This window comes from Sorex araneus, chromosome 2 (genome assembly GCF_027595985.1).
Source record: "Sorex araneus isolate mSorAra2 chromosome 2, mSorAra2.pri, whole genome shotgun sequence".
In the NCBI taxonomy this organism is placed as follows: domain Eukaryota; kingdom Metazoa; phylum Chordata; class Mammalia; order Eulipotyphla; family Soricidae; genus Sorex; species Sorex araneus.
The window spans coordinates 194,839,011-194,855,448 of NC_073303.1; positions in this window are offsets into that span (position 1 = coordinate 194,839,011).

Genomic DNA, 16,438 nt, shown 5'->3' on the forward strand with positions numbered 1-16,438 from the left:
TGATTTTATCAATCATGTCTCTTCTTTCCTCATCAGTCCATATATCTAAAAAGATAAATTTCCACCAAATTTCTCTTACATGGACACCTCTTGTCATTCCCCATCACCAAGTCCAAGATTCAGAGATTCCACTTCAAGAAAAGCTCAAAGGTCTATCCCTGCTTATTGGTGCCAATATTTGATTTAGGCCCACATCACATCTTCCCTGACTTCTATACTCATCTCTCCTTTGTCCAGTATATTCTATAAGACATATCCATTTTATTTTCCATAAATACAAAGTTGATTTATCACGTTCCATATACAGTCAATTTTGACTCTTTTGTGCATTGGTGAATATGACTTTTTTTCTGTAATTTTTGATGCAGGTAATCATTAAGCAGTATAGCAGGAAAAAAACATGCTTAAATGTTTGGAGAGTTAAATGAAGTCAAAGGCAAATTTTTTAAAAATTTAGAAATCAGGGATTGGAGAGATAGTATAGCAGGTAGACAACTTACCTTGCAGAGGGCTGACCTGGGTTTGATCCTCAGTATTCTGTGTAGTCCCCAGAGAATTGCCAGGACGAATTCCTGAATGAGGACCCAGAAGTAACACCTGAGCATCACCAGGTGTGGAGAAAAAAGCTAAAAAAAGAAATTATATATTAAACAATACAAAAGTGACAAAACCCATAGTCAATGACAATTTAAGGTTCAATGAATGGCACAGACTTGACGTATTCTCTAGAAGCATTTTATCAGGAAACTAATTTGCCTCGATGTGGTGCATGAATGGTCTGAACAAGGATACAAAATAAAAAAGAAAGCATAAGATGTTATGTTAGGGCTAAATCAGAGGAAACAATTGGAATCATATCTTCTTTTTTCCACTGACCCCAAAGTCCATCTTTGGCAAATAGAGTTCAAAAGAATATAAGTCATCAAACCCCTCAAGATGGATTCCTCCTCTCATGTCAGGTGCAAAAGAATGAACCGAGATGGGTTTTTGAATAGCAAGAAAAATAGAATCTTCTGTAGCAAAATGAATAGTAACTATGGCAACCAGCATCGGAGCTTGGCCCCTATGGCCATAGATAGATACTCCCCGGTTCTGGAGAGACATCCACAGACTCAACACGAGCTAGAGTTGTTTCTGCAGCCTCCACAGGAATCCTTAGCCTTAGCAACTCCCCCCAGGGAAAGTGTCAGTGAGCTTAACGTGTACATGCTTGTTGGCAGGAAGTGTGTGTGTGGGGGTGTGGGTATGGGGGGGTAGTGTCGGGGAGGAGGGGGAGGAGCAAGGGAGGGGGTGTAGAGGAGGGGCGGTTCAGAATGTGGAACTCTGATCATCAGACTATTAGCATGCGATTAAGTAGGTCTGTCTGTTCCGTCTATTAAGACTGTGTCTTAAGTATAGGGAGGAGAAGGAAAGAGAGAGTGTAGAAAGGGTTGGGAAGAAAGAGAACAGACAACAAGCAACAAGAGCAAGGGACAAGATACTCTGGTGGAGTTCAGGAATGACAGAACGAATTATTCAAACCACAGAGTCAACAACGTTAAAATCATGAGACACAAACTTTAATACACAAACTTTTAAAAAGTGTCTGTCAAAATGACAGGCTGAGTTGTGTGTGGGGGTGGGGAGCGGGGGACAGAAGGGGGTGGGAAGGACAGGGAACCTGAGAACAATGCTGGTGGAGGGAAGTTGACTCTGTTGGTGGCATCAGTGATGAAACATTTAGGTCTAAAACCCAACTATGAATAACTTTGTAAGTCATGGTCCTTGAATAATAGAAAATTCCCACATAAATGTAAATTATGTGGGAATGTATGTTGGAAGCTTGTTTCTTTGTTAGGTAAGACTGGTATTATTATCAGTCTCATTTATGCAATATCTCATTTACACGATAATATAAAATTTGGGAAGACTGTTCAGTCATGTATCAATTTATTCCAAATGAGTTCTTGTGAGCAAAAGGGAGGCTCAGAGGTAGAACACTTGCTTTGCATTCATGAGTTCTTGGGTTTGATTCCTGGCAATGCAAAAATTAATTAATTAATTCATGTTCTAGGCACTATAGTTTTATTAGGAAGTCTCTTTTTAATATGCTGTCATACAGGTTTTCTTTCTGGTTAATTAGGAGTCCTGAACAAAAGCAGCTTCTTTTTTATCACCACAATCCTACAAAAAATCATATTTCTCCTCCTGAAAAAAAAATCTGTCCTTTAAAAATAAATCTGTCTTTTAGAAACAAACCTTTCAAATGATTCATAACTTTACCTAGACCAAAATATATGCTTTGTCCTCTAATTAAGTTTACTGACTTTTAAAATGTGGGAATGTATGTTGGAAGCTGTATCTTTGTTAGGTCAGACTGGTATTATTATCAGTCTCATTTTACCCAAAAACAATTTTACAGTCCTGAGAATGAAAACAAATTCAGTAACATGGCAAGAATCACCTAGTTGTATAATGACAGAGACAATGCTTCATCATTTTACTTCCGTATTTTCATAAGTTGGCCTTAAAGGAGAACCAAAATCCAACAAATTAGCCTTTATTAAAAACATCAGAGGACACAACACTTATAAATTGTCAACCTTCATTACTTTCCTTTTTATGTTAAAAGATCTTAGTGCCATTTGTTTTGATCTTTAAAGGTCTGTGCAAAGCAGATTCTTAAATAATAAAATACCCATTATTCTTCTTCCTGAAATAAAAAAATAGGTAAAGATAACTGTGACAGAGAACTAATAGAAGTCTGTGTTTTAACTTTAGATCAAAGCTTCTATAAAAGTATCTTTATTTTAATCACAATCCTATAAAATTAGACTATAAAGTAAAAGCCATCTGAGGCTTAGGTTTCCATCTTTACTGAGTGTGCCCCGCCCTCCACAAATCCCCAAGACTCATGCAGTCCTTTACAATTCTTTTGGCCCATCTGAATAGACCGTCTGGATAGGAGGCAAATTCTTCCCTGCCTCCTTCAAGCATGTTAAAATTGATGATATTTATTTGGATGGGTTGAATTGGATTCTTCATTAGGGAAGCCCTCCACAAATCAGCGGATCCATCATGCGCTTACTGAACACCAAATAAGACAACTCAGAGACAACCATTAAGGGTAAGTAGTGCTCGGGGGGCCTAGTTCTTGGCCTTCTGACACTTTGCAGTCGCTACCTTTTAGTTATTAATACTTATACCTCTAGCACCGCGGGTAGGGTGTTTGCCTTGTATGCAACCAACCCGGGTTCAATTCCTCCCTCCCTCTCAGAGAGCCCTGCAAGCTACCGAGAGTATCCCACCCGCATGCAGAGCCTAGCGTGTTTCAATATTCCAAAAACAGTAACAAGTCTCACAATGGAGACGTTTCTGGTGCCTGCTTGAACAAATTGATGAACAACGGGAGGACAGTGCGACCGTGCTACCTCTAAGCTTGGAATTTGTAGAGGAGGCCTGCTAGGACACTGGAATGTGGTAAGAGCCTGAGATGTCAGAAACTAAAATTTATGGGCAGACTTTCTGTCCTCTGAATGAAAACTCTGTAGCACCTTTGGAAGAGGGAATGGCCAAGTCCCGGCCTAGCCAAAGCCCCAACAGTCACACCACACCCCACTGCTGCCACCATGGCAACGGCCCAGTTTCACAGCTAGTAACCTCTACAGAGACACCAAACCGTCTCTGTAGAGACGCAAAAGTCCCAGGTATTCCCGTGTGGTCTGAGGACGCTGGGGTCTTCTCGGGGGAGGGATGGGTAGCCTCCTACAAATCCTCTATATTTCTAGAAGCCCCAGCAACCATACCCAGCTCCCACAGACACAGCCACTGTGTCAAGCCATAGGCCCAGTTCTATGGATCCTGAAGTTTCTGGATCACATGACTGCATATGATGCCTCTCAATTCCACAATATTGAAACTCCAGAGGAGCTCACCAAATTAGATGGTAACACAGAAGCCAAGTAAACTCAACAAACAAAAGCAGTAACACAGAAGCTTCAACTAACAGCAAACAACTTAGTAAATCCTCAGATAAAGACTTGCAATCCGTGGTGATATATAACAATTTCCATACTTTTTTTTACTAAAGTATTTTTTTATAATTACATTAGGCATTTAGTTGTAACAAGCCACTTCATGGATTTTGCCATAATATTTTTTTTAACACAGACAGTATCTTGCCCGCACGCCTGGCTGTCTTCCCCGGGTCCCCTGGGAGGGGATGGGCTCCAGTTTCCCTCCCCACACCAAGCAGAGCTCCCGGCGGCCGAAGACCACCGGAACCTAGCTACAGCCATGCTGGAGGCCCCTCTCCACACATTTGGACAGGCCTCAGGCATGAAGGTACCGGCAGAGGAACCCACGTGTGTGTAATCCCATCAACGGCCAACATCCAGAGAGAGACTTAAAAGCAAGCTCTCAGAAGCCATATCTTTAGCCTACTTCTCCCTCTGGGAGAAACTGGCAATCTTCTGAGAGTTTCCTGCCCACATGGGACAGCCTTGCAAGCTTCCCATGGTGTATTCATATGCAAAATCCAGTAACAAGCTGGATCTCATTCCCCTGACCCTGAAGAGCTTCCAGTCCAACATCGTTAGGAGGTCTGAGTCAAGATGGACTTCTAAGATCTCAGGGAAAGGACAAAATGAGATGTTACTGAGCCCACCCGAGAAATCAGTGATTAAAGGGATTTTGTGATTCGTGATTATTTTTAACATATTCATTCTTTATTGGGGGTAGGGGGGCACATACCCAGTGCTCAGTGCTTACTCCTGGTTCTATGCGCAGGGATCAGGCCTGGTATACTCTGGGACCCATGTGGGGTTCTGGGAATTAAACTCGGGTTGGCTGCTAGCAAGACCAGTGTCCCACCCTCTGTACTATTGCTCCAGTCCCTATTCATTGATTTTTGACCTGTGATGCTTGGAGAAACAGACATATCTTGGGATTTTTCTCACTTTGGCCATACCCCTGATTCCTTAGATTCTGAAATTGATCTATACTAAAGTCTGGTTATTCTATTGTAACTATGTTTAATTAATATTTTGATAAAGAATGTACCAAACAGGACTAAACATTTATATAATAAACTAGTCTTAGAAGTTTTACTGTATATTGCCAGGAGCATGTTCTACAATCATTTATTACTTGAAGTAAATGCTGAACATGTTGTTACTAGGCTTGGCATCATGGCATTGTTTGGAATTCATTAACCTTAATAAGAATAGGTGTTGTCTGCTAAATTCTTCTGATCTAGGAACATTATTCCATATAGGAGGAAAGTCCTAGAAAGTTATGCTAATTATACTAAAATCTCCACATGGCAACCTGCCAGATGTCATCTAGGCTAACTAAAGAAACCATTAAGCTCTTTTGGGGGACTGGATCGATAGCACAGTGGGTAGGGCGTTTGCCTTGCACGCGGCCAACCCAGGTTCAATTCCCAGCATCCCATATGGTCCCCTGAGCACCACCAGGGGAAATTCCTGAGTGCAGAGCCAGGAATAACCCCTGAGCAGCGCCGGGTGTGACCCAAAAAGCAAAAAAAAAAAAAAATTAAGCTTTTCTGTCACATAAAGAGAAGACCCACTCCAACAGCAATATATGTATATGTCCAATTGAGTAAAGAGTGGCTTCCAAAACAATCTACTTCCTGAAAAATTAATATAAGAGAAGTCATTATAATAACCTCAGCTTCACAGAAGCATTAAAAATGAAGGTAAATGGGTTTTTCCTCAATCTTCCATGTGTTGAGTGGCTACCCAAAAGCTTTCTGGTCCATAACCGATTCTCCCCTCCAGCCATACAAAGATTGCTCAGATCCTTACTGAAGATTTGTCACAATAGATTACTACTTCCCAATAAACTGGGAGGTAATTCCAACTGTAGAGTATCCCCTACTTTTTGGCTTCAATGCTCAAAGAATAGACCTGATGATACTCAGGGTCCCTGGTGAAAATTTTGTCTATTCTAGGTACCTCTGCGTGTCACTTTCATGGATGTTGGTGCCAAATCCCTGCCTAATGTGATCTCCCTCTACTCCTAATCTCCAGTTAACAATACAGCCCCTACTGACTACTGAAGAAGCTCCTCCATGGAACTTCCCAGCCATGTCTTCCAAGACCCCCCTAAACTTTAAGAATATTGACAAGTGGTGCCCGAAACTCCATCCCCTAATTTGACTACTCTGGCTCTTCCAGTAAAGAGCCAATCACTAACAATACTATAATGACTCTTTCTTTTCTAGTTTTATTTAGGCTCTGTGACTTCTAATACTGTTAACAATATGTCTGTAGCTTTAATATTAGAGATACCCACCACCAGAGTGTCAGCGTCGCTTCACTAAAGTCTCAAGGTCCCCTCCCACTCACCCCACCTCACACTCTTTGTAAACTCAGTTCTATGTGACAACTCTTAGGGTCTGTTGACTTTCTTCATTTGCAATTTCCTTACTCTTTCTTTATATCCTGCATTTGGAGAGACCCATTCTATATCTGTTCCTCTTCCGACTTACTTGACTCAGCATGGTACTCTCTAGTTTTATTTATGTTACAGAAAATTGTATGATTTTTATTTCTATTATCTAAGGCAGAGCAAATACCACCAATATCTTTTGGAAATAGTGTTTGGGGCACATTATAGAAGTCAGTAGGGGGAATTGCTGGGTCATGTGGAAGCTCAGCTCTGTTTTGTTGGGTCATACCCAACTGAGCTCTAGACTTACTGCTGGCTCTGTGCTCAGGGATCAACTACATGCAAAGCCAGTGCGTTAACCCCTGTACTATCTCTCATGGCTGGAAGCTCAATTCTTAATTTTGATTCTTTCTGCCTTTTTTTAACAAGCCATTTTTCCCAATCATCTGACAGTCAACCTTCTACTAATTCTTTAAAAATCAGCTTGAGTGGTTGGAGCGATACCATAGCGGGTAGGGTGTTTGCCTTGCATGAGGCCGACCCGGGTTTGAGTCCCAGCATCTCATATGGTCCCCCAAGCACCACTAGGAGTAATTCTTGAGTGCAAAGCCAGGAGTAACCCCCGTGTATCGCTGGGTGTGACCCAAAAAGCAAAAAAAAAAAAAATCAGCTTGAGTCTTCTGGAACTTTCCATTCCCACAGCCTGGCTGATTTTGATGTCTCTCAATTTTACTCCCTTCCAAACATCTTATGCATAACTATTGTTGCAATTATCTCGCACAGATCATCAGGTGCTGGCGAGTTTGCTCACCGGGAAAAAATTAAATATTTGGGTCTTGGTCAATTTCAAGCTATCAAAATGTTGTGACTCATGTGGAGTTGGGAAGTGAAGCACACAGCCAGCCAACACAAACAGGTCAGGCTGGCTCCAGTCATCCCCGAGTAGACTGGCCTTTTGGAATTGGCCTTAACAGCACAGATTCTGGCTTCAACTCTTAGTTCTGCCACTGGCTAGCTCTGGGATTCTGGAAAACACACTGAAATCTTCTCTGCCTCTATTCTCTCATCTATAAAGAGTGCTACCTAACATGAGACTAATACCCAAGGTCAGTAGAAATAAGAGCTCAGAGGACTGGTCCATGATTGGAAGACTGCTTCAAGGGCTTGGGGAGAAGGCAGTTGGGATAGAGACAGAACCACTATGACAAAGATAGTTGGAAATGATCACTCTGGATAAGAACCGTGTGCGCAAAGTAGGAAAGGAACAAACATGATAATCTCTCAGTGTCTGTATTGCAAATCATAATAGCCAAAGAGAGAGAGAGAGAGAAAGAGAGATGAGTGAAAGAGAGAGAGAGAGAGAGAGAGAGAAGGGAAGTGCCTGCCATAGAGACAGAATGAGGTGGTGGGTGGGGCTGGGAGCATTGGTGGTGGGAGACGTTCACTGGTGGAGGGATGGGTGTTGGAACAATTTATAAATGAAACCCCATCATGAATGTCCTTTTAACTCTGTTTCTCACAGTGATTCCATTTAAAGAAAAATGTGGGGCTGGAGCTATAGCATAGCAGGTAGGGCATTTGCCTTGCACGCGGCCAACCCGGGTTCAATTCCCAGCATCCCATATGGTCCCCTGAGCACCACCAGGAGTAATCCTGAGCAAATGAGCCAGGAGTAACCCCTGAGCATCGCCGGGTGTGACCCCAAAAAGCAAAAAAGAGAAAAAAAAGAAAAATGTGCCATCCCTTGAAGGAATTGAAAGAATGAGTTAATAACTATAAATCATGTGGACCAGCACTGCCTAAAATAAGTACTATTTTCAAAGTCTTATTTGGAATACAAATATGAATAGATATTTAATTTTATTTATTTATTTAGAATGTGTCATCTTGTCATGCCTCTTATACACAAGAGTATGAACCCCTTGCAGTCTAGAACTTGATCTGTAGCACTAGTACTGTCATCCCATTGTTCATTGATTTTCTAGAGCGAACACCAGTAACCTCTCCATTGTGAGACTTGTTGCTACTGTTTTTGGCATATCGAATACGCCACGGGGAGCTTGCCAGGCTCCGCTGTGTGGGTGAGATGCTCTCAGTAGCTTGCCAGCCTCTCCAAGAGGGACAGAGGACTCAAACCCAGGTCAGCCGTGTGCAAGGCAAATACCCTACCTCCTTGATCTAATACCATTAAATTATATCACCTTGGGTACAGTTATAATATATTTCTACCTGGTAAATATCTTTAAAGTGAAGATGTATAATTCCCAAGATGACATTAATTGTATGTCCAAGAATGGTGGAATTTCGCTGATTAAATCCCTTTAAATCAGATCACTTTTAGTTAATCAAAACTGAGATTATTCTGGAGGTTCCTGAGCTAATTAGACAACAGACTCAAAAGTTCCCTCCCCTCCTCTTTCCTCTCCTCTCCATAGCCAGCTTGGAAGTATAAATAAGATTGAATTTCTCCAGGATTAAGGTAATAAGCTGTACTCAAAATCGACAGAACATGTGAAACCTGGAGCACATCCTCTTAGATGAGCTGCCAGTCGAGGATTTGCTAACAATTTGATTTTTGTATCGGCAGACCATGACCAGAGACCCAGTGAAGCCCTTCTCAGAATCCTGACACATAATTGAGAGTCATGCTATGACCCGAGTTTACCAAGAGAGTGGAACAGGAATGGAGAGGAAAAGAACTTGAGACTTTAGTAGACAGAAACTGACAGGAGATGGGAGTGTGGTGTGGAGCACTGTGTGCCTGGAACTTTATTATCAGCAGTCTGGTGAGTCGTGGTGTTTAATTTTTAGCATAGAAAATAAAAATAAATCTGCACTGTTTTACAACCTGGGGTTTGTGACAATATTCTACATAGTATTAGATACTACCCATGCAAAGCCCTAGGGAGTTGCAAAGATGAGGAAAAAATGTTTGGGGGCTTATGTCCCCAGACGGAGAATGTCATGCAATGACTGGAATGAGAAGGAATGGGAGTGAAGATAGACGGTCGGCTTCACTGATGACACCATTCTCATAACACCAAACATTAGCCAAGTGGCACAAATGCTGGCCAACTTTGACCGTGACTGCAGTTGAATCTCACCAAAACAATGTTCATGACAAATGAACTAGTTCCTGATGCTCCATTTGCTCTCAATGGAACAAACATCTCCAAATGCAGCAGCTATGTGTACCTGGGTCAAGAACTCAACATGAGGAACGACTTGGCACCAGAACTGTGCAGGCAGAAGAGAGTAGTGTGGAAGGCCTTCAAGAGCATCGAAGAAGTGGTTAAGAGGATGAAGGACCTCTGACTCTGGGCACATCTTTTTGATTTCACCATTCTTCCTACACTAACATACACCTCAGAGACCTGGGCCCTACACAAACAGGATGAGAACGCTATTCCGGTATCCCAAAGAGGAATCAAAAGAGCTATGCTTGGAGTATTACATGTCACTCAAGTGAGAGAAGGAATCTGGAGTTTTGACCTCCGTCAATGGTCAAGAATCAGGGATGCTATCTCGTTTGCCAAGGCATCAAAAATCAGATGGGCCGGACATGGAATGCGATTCAGAGACGACCACTGTTACCTATTGGATTCAAAAGACCGCATGGCCGCCCACCTACGAGATGGTCAGACTTCTTCGTCAAGACCCTGAATGAATGGTTTGAGGCTCTTCCTGTTCCTGGAGTGAGCAGATACCATTGGGCTACACTAGCACACAACAGGGATGAATGGATACGTTACTGGCACCCGCTCAAACAAATTGAAGATCAACAGGATGACAAGTGACTACTCCCCAGACTGAATTTTTGAAAGTTTTACTTTTATCCTATGTTATCAATGATCATCAATCTTCTTCCTTCCATGAAGTTTCTTGAGTAGACTATCTTCACTTGTTCACTATTTTAAATTAGTTTACTCCCAATTTAAGCAAATTGCATTCATTCTCACTATTCTATGATGTTTCACTACTAATATGTGCATCTAAATCACTAAAATTTAACTATAAGTCCTGATATTTTGAAGCAATTGCTATATTATTTCATAAAGAAACAGAAAATAAAAAGGTCAAATCAAATATATATAAGATTTTATTTTTTGTAAGCTTCTTACACTTTGAGTAGAACTGTAGCACTGTCGTCCCATTGTTCATCGATTTGCTCAAGTGGGTACCAGTAATGTCTCCATTGTGAGACTTGTTGTTACTGCTTTTGGCATATTGAATATGCCATGGGTAGCTTGCCAGGCTCTGCCATGCGGGCAGGATACTCTTGGTAGCTTGCCAGGATCTCTAAGAGGGACAGAAGAATCAAACCCAGGTTGGCCAAGTGCAAAGCAAATGCCCTACTCACTGTGCTATCGCTCCAGACCACACTTTGAGAATTTTATATAATATTTTATCTATTATGTAATGAAAGTGAACTGGTATCATATGATACTTTGGAGTAAGCAAAGATGAGCAACATTTATTCTTACATAACCTCCTATTTGGGGTTATTTTTATATATTTGACTGTGAATAGTTGCAATTATTCTTTGAGATTCTATTAGCATCAAATGATCCTGATGACATTTAGATGATTAGTTCTTAGAATGTAACAAGACCTGCTGTAAAAGCCACAATAATCCTCAATATTCTTTTGAGACAGACACTATTATTTTCTATAATTCATTTTTTAATATATTTTAAAGAAGAAAATGAATGTTCTAAGATTACCAAGTTGACAAAGGGATAAAAACATCAAAATTGGAAACTTTTGTGCTAAAGTTTGGAATTTTAATCATTATATGTCAAATATGATTAGACACAAAAATTTCATTTGCTAAGAACTGAAATCATTGTTCCTTGTAAAAGGAAATTTTATGGAAATAGATGTTTACTTTGATATTGGTATAGAATACAGAGTTTCCCATAAACCAGTGTATTACAAAGTCTACATATATTCTTTTTCGTAAATTCTCTTCATTGTTCTCCACACAATCCAGTTTTAATTCATATTAATGCCTATTTAATTTAAATCATTTTGTCATGAATCTTACTAAGTGACAATTAAAGTCTTCCCTCTGCCCTGCTAAAATGCCTTTTCTAAGAGGTATCTACAATTAAAAATGCAGTGTAATTAATCTCAGACCTCTAAGAGTAGGAGAAAGAGAGCAAATTCATCTCTAAGACATAAATGATTTCTTAATTTAAGAATGCAAGGCTGCAGATATTTAACTTTTAAGAGAGGAAAGGAGGAAGTATAACCTAGATGAAAACTAAATAAATTACTATATATTTTAAGAGAGGATATTCAGAAATGGAAAACACATTTGCATCATGAGTGGTGGGTTAATGACAAGAGAGGTGGCAAATATATATATATATATATATATATATAATAGATGGCAGACTGTTTAACAAACCTACTATTGCAGCATATAACATGAACACAGAAAAGGACATATATGAAGTGAGCTGCTCAGTAAATTTTCATGAAGTGAGCACATTCGGTAACTGTCATCTAAATCAAGAAATTAAGCAACATCAGTTTCCCAGAAGCAGGTGTTGTACCTGGATTTTTAGGTCTCAGAGTGAATGGACACAGACTCAGAGAAACAGTAATGCAAGTGCAAAGGAGTTTTATTCCAGTTAACTGGGGTCAACTACCTCACCCGCAACGTGGTCTCCTGATATCGACCCAGACCTCCAAATGCAAGCAGTTTATTTAGGTTCCAAGGTTGAGCAAGTGCTATGGTAACAGTGACCAAGCAACACTTGTCAGCAATTAGTCAACATTTGATAACAGATACTCAGTTTCTGGTTGTTCCCAAAAAATGGACATAGTGACCCCTCATGACCTGTCAGATGATCTAGCAGTTCCTACGTTGGGCAAGTTACTCAACTGGGAGTTTACCGGACATTGCAAGTTCAGTTTCTGGGTAACAGAAACTTTGGCATACTCAAAACTTAAATGTTAGCTGTGGCCTGTCATGGCTGCAGTCTGGCTGTAGGTCTGGTTTTCAGGTACCTGACACAGGATAGTCTCCCAGAGCTACAGAAGAATTATGAGACCCAACAAGACATTGGTTTCATGTCTCCAAGCCAAGAGGTAGGTAGCACTGTCGTCCCATTGTTCATTGATTTGCTCAAGCGGGCACCAGTAGCGTCTCCATTATGAGACTTTGTTAAGCCAAGAGGTGTAAAAATCATTCCAATGGAAGAAATCCAGGCAATTAGCTTTGAAGTATGGTGGCAACATCAAATAGGATGCATCTGTCGTGGGTTTATGTCACTTCCCTGCTCCTGACTCAGGCTAGTCCAGCAGTGAGTAGCCTCTAGAGTCCAGGAAGGCAGTAGCCATTGTGTGGATGATCTAATTTTTAACAGGCTTTTATCTCTTCCTGAGATTGAAACAGTAATACCAGCAAGGCATGAAGGGACAAGGACAGAATAACATTCAAATATATTCGCAACTATAAAATAAATAATAAAATGATAATAGCACTAGCCATTCTTCCTTGTTACTACTCAATTCTTTCCCCCCAAAGTATGAACAAAAGTATGACCAATAACATAGCTTTGTTAGCACCATAGGTTACTTTTCCTGTTCTTAAATTTAACTTCAACTGAATAATGTTCATCTGCTCTCTTCGTATCTGAGTTTTGTTCATTATCTTTTGGAATTTGTTTTCTTTTCCTTTGGGTTGCATTGAAATAATGTATTCTTGCTCATTGCCTCATACGATATCGCCTTATGAAAACATAACATTTCACTTATGCATTTCATATGTATGGACATTTTAGTTGTTCCACGTTTGGTCTACTGAAAATACTAGTACTTGGGGCTGGAACCATAGCACAGCATGTAGAGTGTTTGCCTTATACACAGCCAACCTGGGTTCAATCCCCAACATCCCTTATGGTCCCCCCAGCACTGCCGAGAGTAATTCCTGAGTGCAAAGCCAGGTATAGACCAGAGCGTCCTTGGGTGTGGCCCCAAAAGCAAAACAAAACAAAAAATATCAACAAAGGAATATTCTTCTGTCATTTGATAAGCATAACCGGAACTCATACTTGTAAGACAAAAAAAAATAAACAACCCTGGTTCTGTTCTTACTTTTTATTGAGCCAGACTAATAGTAATAGAAGTCTTTATTTATAAGACCTCTCATCTCTGCAGTCTCAAAACTTACAGGAAGACATGAATCTAAAGCCTGTGCTTTTTATTTAAGGCCCCTAAACAGAAGAATACATAAAGGATTTTTTTTAAAATCTTCTTAGTAACAAACACTATGACTATTAGTTCCAGTTTGTTTGGTTTTCTATTTTCATCTTTCCCACTGACCAAAAACTGCCCTGGTTATCTCCTACATTTGGGGAAAACCTCCCTTCAAACCCAAATTGCTATGTTGTTACAGTAACACTAGGTGATTCTCCAGGTTTGCAGTAAGTATCACTGTATCACTGTCATCCCATTGCTCACTGATTTGCTGGAGCAGGCACCAGTAATGTCTACATTGTGAAACTTGTTATTACTGTTTTTGGCATATACAATATGCCACAAGTAGCTTGCCAGGCTCTGCCATGTGAGCAAGATACTCTTGGTAGCTTGCCAGGCTCTCCGAGAGGGGTGGAGGAATCGAACCCGGGTCGGCCGCATGCAAGGCGAACATGCTACTCGCTGTGCTATCGTTCCACCCCTTTGGAGTAAGAGGTCCCATTATTTTTGTGAAGAAGTTGTGCCACAATAGGTATTACAGAGAGTGAGCAATTGTATTTCTAGAGGTCTTCAAGTTTGACTTTTCTGCAGTAGCACTGCACTGTAGCACTGTCGTCCTATTGTTCATCAGTTTGCTCGAGCGGGCACCAGTAATGTCTCCAGACTGAAGCGATAGCACAGTGGGTAGCGTGTTTGCCTTCACACAGCCAACCCTGGTTCGATTCCTCTGTCCCTCTCAGAGAGCCCAGCAAGCTACTGAGAGTATCCCATCCGCAGGGCAGAGCCTGGCAAGCTATCTGTGGTGTTTTCGATATGCCAAAAACAGTAACAACTAGTCTCACAATGGAGACATTACTGGTGCTCTCTTTCTGCAGTACAGAGTCATAAATCCACAACCTCCATGTTATAAACGTGCTTTTCAGTCAAACTTTCCACAGACTTGGGACTGGAGCAATAGCACAGCGGGTAGGGCACGCAGCCAACCTAGGTTCAAATCCCAGCATCCCATATGGTCCCCCAAGCACCACCAGGAGTAATTCCTGAGTGCATGAGCCAGGAGTAACCCCTGTGTATCGCTGGGTGTGACCCAAAAACAAACAAACAAAAAAAAACTTTCCACAGACTTGTTTAATTATGGTGGCTCCTATAATTATACTTTCCTATTATCATCTTCTAAAATATCATTCCTTTCAGACTGCACACAACTCATTGTAAATATTTTTTCCACCACCATTATTGTAGATTTTATTAAAATAATTTTTGTTTCCATTAATTTTCTTTCTTCTACATGGTCATCAAGCAAGTAATGAATACTGATTAAGTACTTACAATATAAAAGCCATTAGGATTAAAATTTTAAAAATACACGCCCCTTTCTTAAAAATTTAGATTTATTTTTCAGGAACCCTCACCCTTTCACCTTGCTTGGTAACTATCTGTGGTCAAATTCCACTCATTTTCCAGATCATCTGTCTCTACTGTATGTGTGTGAATTTTTGAAATGGACCATTCTCACTGGTATCAGGTGTTATATCATTGTCTTTTTTATTTGCACTTCTCTGATGATAAGTAATAATAAACATTTTTTCAAATGTCTATTGGTTATCCACATATCTATTTTAAGGAAGTGTCAGCTCAAGATACTCTACTTTTTTGATGGAGTTGCATGTATATTTGTTGTTGAGTTTTGTTAGTGCTTTATATGTCATGGTTATTGTCCTTTTGTCAAATGTATGGTGCATAGATTTTTTTTTCTCCAATTCAGTAGGATGTCTTTATTTTCTCATGTAGGAACTTCAGTTTGATGTAGTCCCATTAATTTTTGCTTGATACTTTTGCCACTGGAATTGAATCCATGAAGGTATCTGATGTATGTTAGTAATTTAGGCATAATATTGGTATCTTTAAATTAATGTTTTAAAGGTTCCAACAATCGCTGATCCATGTCACTAAAGAATACCACTCGACGTGATGGGCACTCAGTACCTCTATTGCAAACCACAACACCCAAGAGGAGAGAGAGAAAGCAAAAGGGAATGCCCTGCCACAGAGGTGGGGTGGGGTGGGGGGTTTGGGTGGGGGCGGGGGGAGGGATACTGGGATCATTAATGTTGGAGTGTAAAACATACAAACATGCTCGAGAGGAAGGGGATGATGTGTGTGTTTTGCAGGCTCTTGGGGTGGCACTCTCTCTCTCTCTCTCTCTCTCTCTCTCTCTCTCTCTCTCACTCTCCCTCTCTCACTGTTCGAGTTGGGTGCTCCTGAGCCACTATGTATGGACCGGATCGGGATGGCTCCTCCTTGTGCTCTGCTTCTGTGTATGCCGCTGTGCTCTCTTCTGTCTGTCTCTCTATCTCTGACTCTGTCTCTGTAGTCTCTCCTCTGGTCTCTTTCAGTCTCTCTTCTTCCGATCTCTCTATCCAGAGCCCTTCTGCTTCTCTCTCTGAAACCCCACTCGCTCTCACTTCTGAGTCTGACTCTTTGTTCTGACTCTGACCCTTACTTCTGACTCTGACTCTCACTCACTCTGTGCTCTTTCTTTCCCCTGCTTCTGGCTCCGATGACTCCCTGATTCTTTTTCGCTTTGTGCTCTGCTTCTGTGTCTTCTCCCTTACTTCTCCTACAGTTTTAGTTTATAGAGCAATCACATAGGATGGTGACACAAAGTTGGGCTGAACATTAACAAATCAACAAAGAGGGGTAAGACCACTCCTCCAGGAGATTAACTCAAGGATAAAATCTCATCTAAGGAGATTACTCCAGATTACTAGGAGATCCGTTGAAGGGCAGGATCCCATCCAGGGTGTGTTGCTTTCTTCTTTCCCCAGCTAATAAG